General features: G+C 33.4%; 1 protein-coding gene across 2 annotated transcripts in view; it reads left to right on the forward strand.

Annotated features, from left to right (window-relative positions):
- The window catches only part of LOC128228362 (cAMP-dependent protein kinase type II regulatory subunit-like), an 87,342-nt gene that overhangs the window by 46,842 nt on the left and 29,958 nt on the right, over nt 1-10,542 (forward strand). For both annotated transcript variants that reach the window (XM_052939646.1, XM_052939647.1), the window contains exon 2: nt 6,293-6,343. The gene's annotated coding sequence lies outside the window, so the exon portion shown is untranslated. The remainder of the gene's footprint in view (nt 1-6,292; nt 6,344-10,542) is intronic.

Raw genomic sequence — 10,542 nt, forward strand, 5'->3', positions numbered from 1 at the left:
CATACGTCGTTGGCTACTGCGGCGCCAACAAAGCCCTATGTAAAAATAACATAGGTATGAATAATCCAATCATAATAAAACTTAGTGACAGTGTTTGTGTGCTCTCGGTCAGACATCCCTGTCTAAATCGGATTTAACGTTAATTGTGTAGGTAAATCTTTTACATTTAACAATTATAGTTATTATTACTTCGTAGATAAACTTGTTGACAATGTTTGTTGGCACAATGTCAATGTCGGTCACAGGGAGAAGCCCATCAGTAACTCCACCAATAGTTGGGTTATGTCTTGTTCTGACACGTATAATGAATATCAAGGGGTATATCGTATTAGTAACGTTAGAGTAATGCTTCTTTTACGTTTTAATTAGAAGGTGTATGTCTAGTGCAGATAATTACTTAAGTATTCATTTTTTTATGATGACGAAACTTATTGACAACGTTTGTAAGCATACTGTCTCGATCAGATTCGATCTTGGGGTTCATCGCATCTTTAGCTTCAAAGGTCTCTCTCATTAAGGTAAGTGCAGTAGTAGTTTGATATCTTGCGCAGACAATTTCTTGAGTATTTATTATCATCTTAGTAGCATGATGGATCTTGGTGACCGTGTATGTTGCTATAATAACTCGGTCATGTTTGATTGTGGGTTGAACAGACTAAGTTTCTCGTAGAGTTATGCCCCTTTTACATAAAAATATAGGGTTTATATCTTATGTAGACAATACTTTCAGTATTAATTATCAAGTTACAGTGGGCAATCTTATCAACGAATGCATCGTATGTTCACTTTTTCGAATCTTTTATCTTGGTCGTGATGAGGTATATTTTGGAACAAACAGTAAGACTGGGAATATTAGACTGTCTTAATTCGATTTCTGACTTTGTACTTAGTTTTCAACTGAATTTCCTGAACTTGCGATGTTTGGTCGTACGCTCGGTGACAAGACGGTCTTAGTGAAATTTGGTGACAGTGTATGTAGGCGTAACATCTCGGTCAAGTTTGACTGTGTGATAAATTGTCCCGGTAACACAATTTACTACGAAGTTTTGCTCCTTGATTCGACAATCATACTCGCTTCGAACAGGCGATTCGTATAAGTCTGTGGAATTATAAATAAAAAAAATCTAAAATAATTATTACGTTGTTGGCTTATACAAATAACAACTAATTTAAAAATATTTCTTAAAGTTTGAAATATACATTCTCAGACTATATGTGCTATCTGCATCAAATTGCAACAAACACATTGTCTATCAAACGAAGATTTTGACTGGATTGGGAGAGACAGTGAATCATTGAACCCAATTCTAGGGGAAACCAGATATATGATAAACTAAATACAACGTGATACAAATAAAACATAAGCCGTGCAAATCAAAACTGAGATGTAAAACAGACTCGCTAAATACATTGGTTTATGGAAATTTTCCATTTCCAAGCAAAAATTATTTTTGAAACAATACATTTATCATATTGTAAAAATTAAATACTTGTTAAATTCAAAGAGAAAAAAAACAGTAAACATATGATGGATTAAAGGGTGTCTATCGGCAATGCTCTGCTTCTGATGTCTTGGTGAAGGACGTCTAGTGACATTGGAGACAGGAATACAAGTAACTGTATACTATTCAGGGTTAACTATGATTTGTGGAATCAATCTGAAATTTCATTATACTACAATAATATGAGAATAACGTTCTAACTCTAGGGCATATATAGTTACATTGATATCGCTAAGAACGTTCTCTAGAGATTCTGTAACTTTATCTTGGCGACAAAAACCTGGAATCAAATACTGGACGAAACTAGCTTCCCAGATTAAAACATGGTATATTCTTTCGAGTTATGAAGATACTTTGGGGAAAACACCAATTAGCTGACAATGTAGTGGCAGTGTAAAATGTCGTATGACATATCGCTATTTCGTGGACTTTAGTAAGTATGTTGTATATGTGAATGCTATGACCAAACTTTTGTACGTTGGTTATACTAGACTTGATCTCAATCTTTATATTGGAAGCAAAAATACAATGGCAACTACAGGGACACATCCAGTATATAGAGAATCAGAAAAGAACAAAAATAGACTACACCAAATATATCTTCATGTCTATGCCGTAAGAAATCTTCAAATGTGAAAGTACTATTGGCGATGTAGCACATTCAAATGCTGCAAAAACATTTTGATATGGAATTCATTTCATTCCTATGCTGAAGAAAGAAACGAATTCATATGAATTGATTAGATTTTTATACTTGGGTTACGTTTTATTAATATTCTCGTGTCTAAAATTCTGACTTTTACTGCAATCCCTTTTCTGCTTTATTTCGAGAAAGAACTAATTGAATCACAATTGCTTATTTACAGCGGTATTCGCGTGGGAATATAAAGTAAAATATTTTAACTTTAGAATATTTTTTTTTCTTTAGAACTAGGAAACTATTCATTCAGAATTTATATTGTCTTTCATGTGCTTCCGTCCCGGATAGTAAAATACGAGCAGAGGGCATGCACGCAAGCCGGTAACGAGGCATGCTGGATTCTATGATCCAGGCCGGAAACACATAAAAAGTTGCATATTACCTTAAATTAGCCATTTGTTTACGTAAATATCTAATCGCACTTTATTAAAATGACAAAATTATTTTTATTAAAGCATACAGCAAAATAAATGAAAAATCGGCGCGATGTTGTGCATGAAACATTTAGAATGGATGCCAGAAGTAAAAGGTAGACTAGAGCTAGTGATATTTTATGTCTTGGGTACCGTGCACGCCTCTGCTGTAATCTACATCCAGTGACAGTTATCGATAAGCCGTGTGGCATAAAATCTTTCCTCACCAATATCATTCAAACAAGAGTCAAACAAGACACACGGGACAGCGCATTCACATTTATTAAATATTGTAACATCCGTCTCATACGTTTAAAGTTAAATGATTATTAACTGTCGATGATATGTGGTGGATCACTGCTTACACCAAGTATTTCACCCGGTGAGCCAAAGTATATCTGTGGTGAATCACTGCTTACACCAGTCCTAGTGCCTGGTGAGCCAAGGTATATGTAGTTTAATAATGATCAGTGATGAATATTCGAAAACGCAAGTCCGTTTCTCAATTAAACGTTGTTTATTCAAGTTAATCTCAACTCCACAAAGCTAAGTCAATAATTACAATTGCGGACATGTTCAGTGGACAGTTGACGAGTTGATCAATAGTTTAATAAAGTTAAGTTCAATGTAATTATAATGATTATTTATTCTTATATAATAATATGCGAGGTTCATTTACTTAATAAATGTGCGCGTTGATTTAATTATAATACGTGTCAAAAGAATATACCTCGCATGTTTGTTTTCAAGATGTTGAACATAGTTCAAGTTTCAGAAATGTCAACTGTCCCAAGCTCGAACTTGACACTTCTTATATACCCGCAAGATGCTGCAGCAATGCTGCAAGGCTTTTGATTGGTCTGCAGGGCTGCAGCTCACATTTGCAGGTGAGAAGAAGGTGCCAAGGCTCGAGTACAATAAAACAAGTAAATATGAAAAGTCTTGCAAGACATTCATAATAATAGATACATCAATCGATCGAGAATGACAAATTGCATCCTATTCGAACACTTAATTAAACAATCTAATTATAATGAAACAAATATCTTAATGCTGCAGAAATAATATTATCATTCATCCGCGAAATAGTGTCATAGCAACAATCGAATCAAATAGTGCGCTCGCAGCATTGTAATTGTAATCTGTAACATGAGCACATTTATATAAAACATTAATAATAAAATTATGCTTGAAACAATTTAACTTTACAATTCATACAGGAAAAGTTTACTCCAATGAATAAATATCTAATAAATATTACTGCGCTGTAACCCAACAGTTAAAATGGCGGACATATTTGTGACAGTCGTGTGTACTTCAAATTTATAAACGGGTTATACAGCTTCGATTCAAGGTATACTTATGGAATTTATATCTGAATTGAAATTGTAATTATCAACATATTCATTTACTACAAGACTTCTGGAATACTCATCAAAGAAATGGAAAAACAGCGATAAGACAACAGAGTGTAAGTAAATTCGGATATCCGGACAATTGTTAAAATATAAAGGGGGTACAACATATTACAATATGTATTCATGACGCCTCAGTGCTATCGTGTGTTGAGGGGCGTTTCAGCAACGAACCGATCGACATCCGGGCAACGAAATGCCCACAAACTGACAAGACAATGTTAACTTTTTATTGAATCGACGTCTGCTGATGACATTTAATAACATAATTTGAAACGGAGAAAACAGTATCCGCCATACTGACGTCAGCAGGAGATTTTGAAGGCTACAAGCTGTGCACATGCAATTTTAACATTTCATCAATTTACATTGCCTAATCTAAGGTAATGACAGGCACTTATCGGTGAGAGTTTGGGGCAACTCAATTTTTTTTTATTCGATTTATATTGGATGGGAACAGAATTGTATTAAATGTAAATAAAGCTTGTCACACCTACAGCTTTTCAACGCTTTCATGGTTTTCATTATAATCACTTGTAGGGGATATTTTTGTTAATCAACTTGGGGCGGTACTTAGTGAATGCATCTGGTTGTAAAACTTAAAATTAATTTGTAAGTTGACTTTTTATATATAATTGTCTTTAAGTGGATATACAGAATTTTGTTTGATTTGGCACGTATTGATAGATGTTAGGGAAGTCTTTCAAATCTATCATTCGGCATACTTAAAACTTTGAACCAGTATATAATAATATTGATAATACCATGTGACAGTATATCTATTCTGCCAGTCTCTGTATATACAAAGTCATATTATGTTTTTGTTTTAACCGATAGTACAAATTATATGAATTTGGTTTGTATCCTTTCTATTGGCAATCGCTTTGAAAATCCCCACACTTCTGAACCATAGAATAAAATAGGTCAAGCAAGTTGGTCAAAAAGTTCAAGTTTATTTACAGATGTTATATTAGTCAATTTATTAAAGTATTTCCTTAATTTATGAATTGCCCTATGTGCTTCACTTAACAACATTTCGGTAATCCAGTGATCCAACTGAGCTAAAGACTATACCTAAATATGTAAATTTATCGACAAACTCCAATGGTGATCTCTGATTGAAATAATAAATAATAGAAGATTTAAAGATAATCATGCTACTCCCTTTCCTAAAAATCTGAATACTAATACTAGTGCACTATATAGTTCGATGAACTAAGAGGATCATCGTCCTTACAGTCAAACTGTGTTGCATTAATAATATTATCATAGTGTCTGAATATTTTGGTGTAATTCCAATAAGCTCTGTGTCAAAAACCTCTGTATAGTTAAATAAAACAAAAATCCTCATGGCGTCGCAAAAAGGGCATCATAAGTAATTTAGAACAGTAATGCAGTAAAATAATACAAATTTGTTTCACACAATTATCCATCTGTTTCGACCGCTTTTACACGTGAAATACACGGAGAATTTATATGCTTCAAATTCAGACTTCGGTGTGACGAAAACCAAAAATAAACACCATTTATACAAACCAGTTTATGTAAATAAGAATATCTGTGTTAATTCTTATTAACATAGTTTATTGTTAAAAAATACATATTTAACAATAGTTGTTGTTTTCGCAGGCTTAAAATAATGGGTATCAGCCTTCTTTTTTGTTGCAAATCGTCTTAACTTCCGTAAAGGGACCGCATCTCGATAGGTTGAAGTCTCAGTGGAAAAAAATTCAATCTGTCAGTGCCATCTATGAACGGTTTTAACGTTATTCTACTTCCAAGAATCACTTTAAGCTTCTTTGTCATTGCTTTCTTATTTCTATGAAGATGTAAGTGAAATTGATTTCGGTGTTGCATTTCGTCTTTAGTTAGCCTACCGCTCAAAAGTTTCTTTCAGAATGATTGAAACAGCATACGCAATATTGCCCGAGTGACAAAGTTGTTTGGCAATGGCCTGAACTCGTGGTCAAACTTTCGAATTTATTCATATGACAACATACCAAATGATATGATATGTGGGTAAATAAATAAAAGCAATTGATACGTTCAAGTGAAAGAATATAAGTGATCCGATGCTGATAATTGACAGAAGAGTTCTGAAGCCTTACAATACATCCATACAGTATTTCTTTTATAGGTCTTTATGAAAATATAAACTGATGGTATTTGTTTTACATATTCTTGGTATTTTGCTGAATATACTGCTATGTTCCCGTATTGAGTATTTCAAGCACAATCAACTTTATATTATCTCTTTTTCAGGGTGATCGTGGGATTTTCATGCCGCAACGTACATGATATATACCAGTCTATGTAAGTACAGATATTCGTTGCTCGTAAAAAGTAAAAAAGGGAAATATTGAGACTGTTGCTAAAATAAAATTGATGTAAAATACGGATTTCTAAGGAGTATTGATTCTTATTGCATTTCGTTAAATGATAAAATGAGCCCATTAAGGTTTCCCTGCAAGTTTTCACCTCATCTTCTTCTAGCCCATGTAATTATTGGTATAAGATGCATAAAATTAGAACCATTGATTGAAGTGTGATAATTTACATATTGAAATGGTTTACCGCTTTCGTACAGTAATTGGTTGAAAAACATTCCGTTAACTTTTGTCGGTTATAAACAGTTTGAACACCATAGCTATTATTGTTAAAATCACAGTATCACAGTATCAGTACGTTTTTTTTATATCGCCTAGTTCATTAACGTCAAATGTTTGGCCCTGTTGAAACTTACTAACAAGTTTTATTGACAATATCGGCAATACAAAAACCTTTGGCCATAAACAAGTAACATAAAACATCAAGTGAAATGCACACAAAATACAAAGATTTTAACAGTACAAACAACACATTTATATGTCCTATTACAAAAGTATACTTGAAGGAATTAAACTGAGAAGCAACTGTATCAATGGAGACAGAACGCCTTAACATAGCAGTGTATATGAATTTAGTCATATTAACTATGGTATCATTCTCGGCGCTTTTAGCATATTCTGATGGGTCTAAAGCATTGTCGGTTACTTACTTGAAACTGGAAAGGATTATATGATTGCTGTAGAGGCATCCAAATTGTCATGGTTGCCAACAGATACTAGTAATGAAAAACAATTGTGTTCTTTTAACTTTCAATATTTTTTAATACAAATTATGCTGATCATCCCTTTTGAGAAAGTGGCATTTCAAGGTAGCGTTAATCTCAAGTGCAAGAAGTGTTCGAAGAAAACACACACTAAATTAACATTCCCAAATATGCGTAATTCAATTTACAAAATGCAAATATAAATAAAGGCAGGGCAATCAAATTTTTGTAAAGTTCTAATTTAGTTCCCCACAAATAATCACAAGATAATATGAAAATCACATGATTCTAATTAGATTGAAATTGCTAGGAAGCCCACGCAGGAGAACCATACGAGGGTTTTACTTAGACGCATAGAAAGGCGATATATATGTATAACTTTGGCGTTGGTGGAGGTGGCGCCGGTGTTGTCGGCGTTGCCGGCGGCAGCTTCAACAGAACATCAAAGGCCGACAATAATCAAAGTAGCTATTCTTGGTGACAGTGTCTGTGGGCTTAATGTATCCGTCGTAAAGATCGTATTAGTAACTCCAGAGTAAGCTCATTTACGTTTAATTAGTAGGTGCATGTATTCTGCAGACAATCAATTGAAGTATTTATTGTCTATTGATGATGAAACTTAGTCACAACATTTGTGAGCATAATGCTTCGGTCAAGTTTGATCTTTTGGTAAATTGTACCTTAAACTCCAGTAATATGCCCATTTTACGTTTTGAAAGTAGAAATTTGATATATTGCGTAGACAGTTTCGTGTGTATTTATTATTTCAAAAAAATTATGATAACTTGATCATTTCACTTTGGCTGGAGTGAAATTATAACTTTTAAACATTTTACGTTTGCTTAAGAAGAACTTCTTCATTCAAATATTTTGTAAAGTACAGGTAAAAAGGAATGCAGATCTTTTCGTAATTGTTTTGGTAATCCATTTAATTTGCAATTCTTATTTTATTAAAAAACAATTATTTCAGCGTGAATCAGCACTTTTCTTAGTCGATGTTTTCACTGAATCACTAGACGTTCTGGGAGAAGTAATCTGTTTTTGTTATATTCATTAACACTAATTTTAAGGTTGGGTGAATTACCAAATTATAATTCCAAGTTAATTAAAATAAATCTTGTTTGTAAATGAAAATTACCGTGAAAATGCAAATCCGAAATCAATTTTAGTGGCTCATTTTTATGACAAGGGAAGTAAATGTTCTCATAATGACAGATATAACCATAAATCAATGATCTTATTCTCCGTTTTCAAATAGTTTCAGAAATACGATCAATTATTTAAATGAAAACTGAATTATGTCGTTGACAATTCAATGTTTATTTTTCAATGTCCAATGTATTACTACGCCATCAACAATGCGATTGATTACTTTAAAATGGCAAATATATTTGTTTAAATGTATTGCCAGGAAAGGAATGAATCCGTTAATTTTGTTAAATAAAATTTAAATAAAAGATATTTGGAAACATGAATTATCAATGAGCTTTTTACTCTTTTATGCAAACGTGCCATTTTGGAGACATTTCTATGCAGTGGTTACTTCCCTTCGAAAGGAGGCCTCCCGAAGGGTCTGTCGTCGAACAAGAGTGACTCAAGTGGGGGGAAATACGATTGCTTTCAAAATGCATGAAAATAAATGAAAATTGTTGATACAAGTGCAATATCGTTTTTTATTTCACATGTGGTCATAGAAAAATAATATTTTGACGAGTGGCGCAGCAAACATCCTCTATTTATCCAATAATGATGCAGATTGGCGATAGTGTTTGTTTTATTGTGGGGTAAATCGTTAAATTAACTCTAATTTATGCGCGTTTTACGTTAAAAAGTAGTTACATGTCTTGTGCAGACAAGCCATTATTATTTGTGTTGTCGAATCATGATGAAACTTTATGACAAGGTGAGTGGGCTTAATGCCTCGGATAAATTCGATCGTGGGATTAAATGCGTCTTTATCTCCTGAGATATGAACCTTTTAGGTTACAAAATAGATGGTGTTTGTCTTGTGCAGACAATAAGTACTTTTCATCCATTGGTGACTTTGTTTGTTGGCATACTATCTAGATCAAGTTTGATTTGTGAAAAGTCGCGACAATAACGCAATTTTCATCGCCTTAACATTAAAAGACGACACATCCAATTCCGTGGAAGTTAAGTAAAGTGCCTTTTAGAGAACAGAGTCTGTGGGAAAGCCCAAAATTAAAACTTTTAAAAAGTTCACGTTTCACTTAGTTTTGAGGTATATTCCTTGCAAGTGTAAAACATGCACCCTATACTACATAAATTTATGCTGTTTGCTATTGAGCATAGACATTTTATAAAGGAACATTTTAACAGAGTTATGATGAAATTCTGTTGGCATCAAAAAGGTAAAGTTTTTCAACAGTATGTTTTTAAGCCAAAATATTCCAGACAATATCTTGTCGCGTCTTCGTTCGAAAATACGGAATTAGATTTACTTCCTAGTCAGGAAAATGCATTTATTTAAATGCATTTATTTATTTTTCAAGTTGAAGCAATTATCAAACAGCCATATTGTTTTTGAAATAGTGTCGCGGATTGTTTTTGTGATTGAACAAAAATGCTTTGTTAACTAATTTCTAATAAAACATCATTCGTAGGATGTACTCAGTTTACGGGCGGATAGATGTGAAAGCTTACTACGATTTAGTAACGCAATGCTACAATTTCTTTTGCAAACAAATAATAAAGGCACACTGTTTAGGTCTTACCGACACTGGACTAGAGATACAAAACGTCCCCCACCCCCATCCCTCAATGGCAGACAACACATTTGATAACTATCTTGATCAGTCGGGGCCACCACCTTGAAAAGTATAACCTTAAAGAGGCATAAAACCGTTTTAATTGGAAAAATATTGTATTTAGGTTCGTACCATGATAGGTTTGTTCTAACTGTTCTTTTACTTTTCTTGTTTCCTTACCTTTTCCGTGTCTAATAAATGCAATATTATAGAAACGTAAATAGTTTCAGGGCGGTATGAGTGACTCCTCCTTCATGCTTAAGGATTGATATTATACATTATATCTTTATCTAAAATTAGAGAACACAGTCATATTCAATTTCGAAATAAATTGAATCACAAGTTCTATGATTGGCATGAAAGAGTTTGTATTAAAATATCAGCAGCGCTGGTGTTTAAATTATATATGTCATCATCTTTCTCAAGATTTTAATCAAACAGGTTGATATCGACGAAATGTTGGAACTCCATTCTGAAGCGATTTTGGTGATTTTACACACATGTGAAAGACGCAATAGGTGTTTCTGGGTTTAACTGGATAAAGGCGAAAAGAAGACTAATTTAAGCGTGCCTTTAGGTAACCGGATTCTCCTTTAACACAGCTAAGCAAAAACAGCACATGTTCATCATCATAACGATAACATTTCACCCTT

This window comes from Mya arenaria, chromosome 3, assembly GCF_026914265.1.
Source record: "Mya arenaria isolate MELC-2E11 chromosome 3, ASM2691426v1".
NCBI classification, from domain to species: Eukaryota; Metazoa; Mollusca; class Bivalvia; order Myida; family Myidae; genus Mya; species Mya arenaria.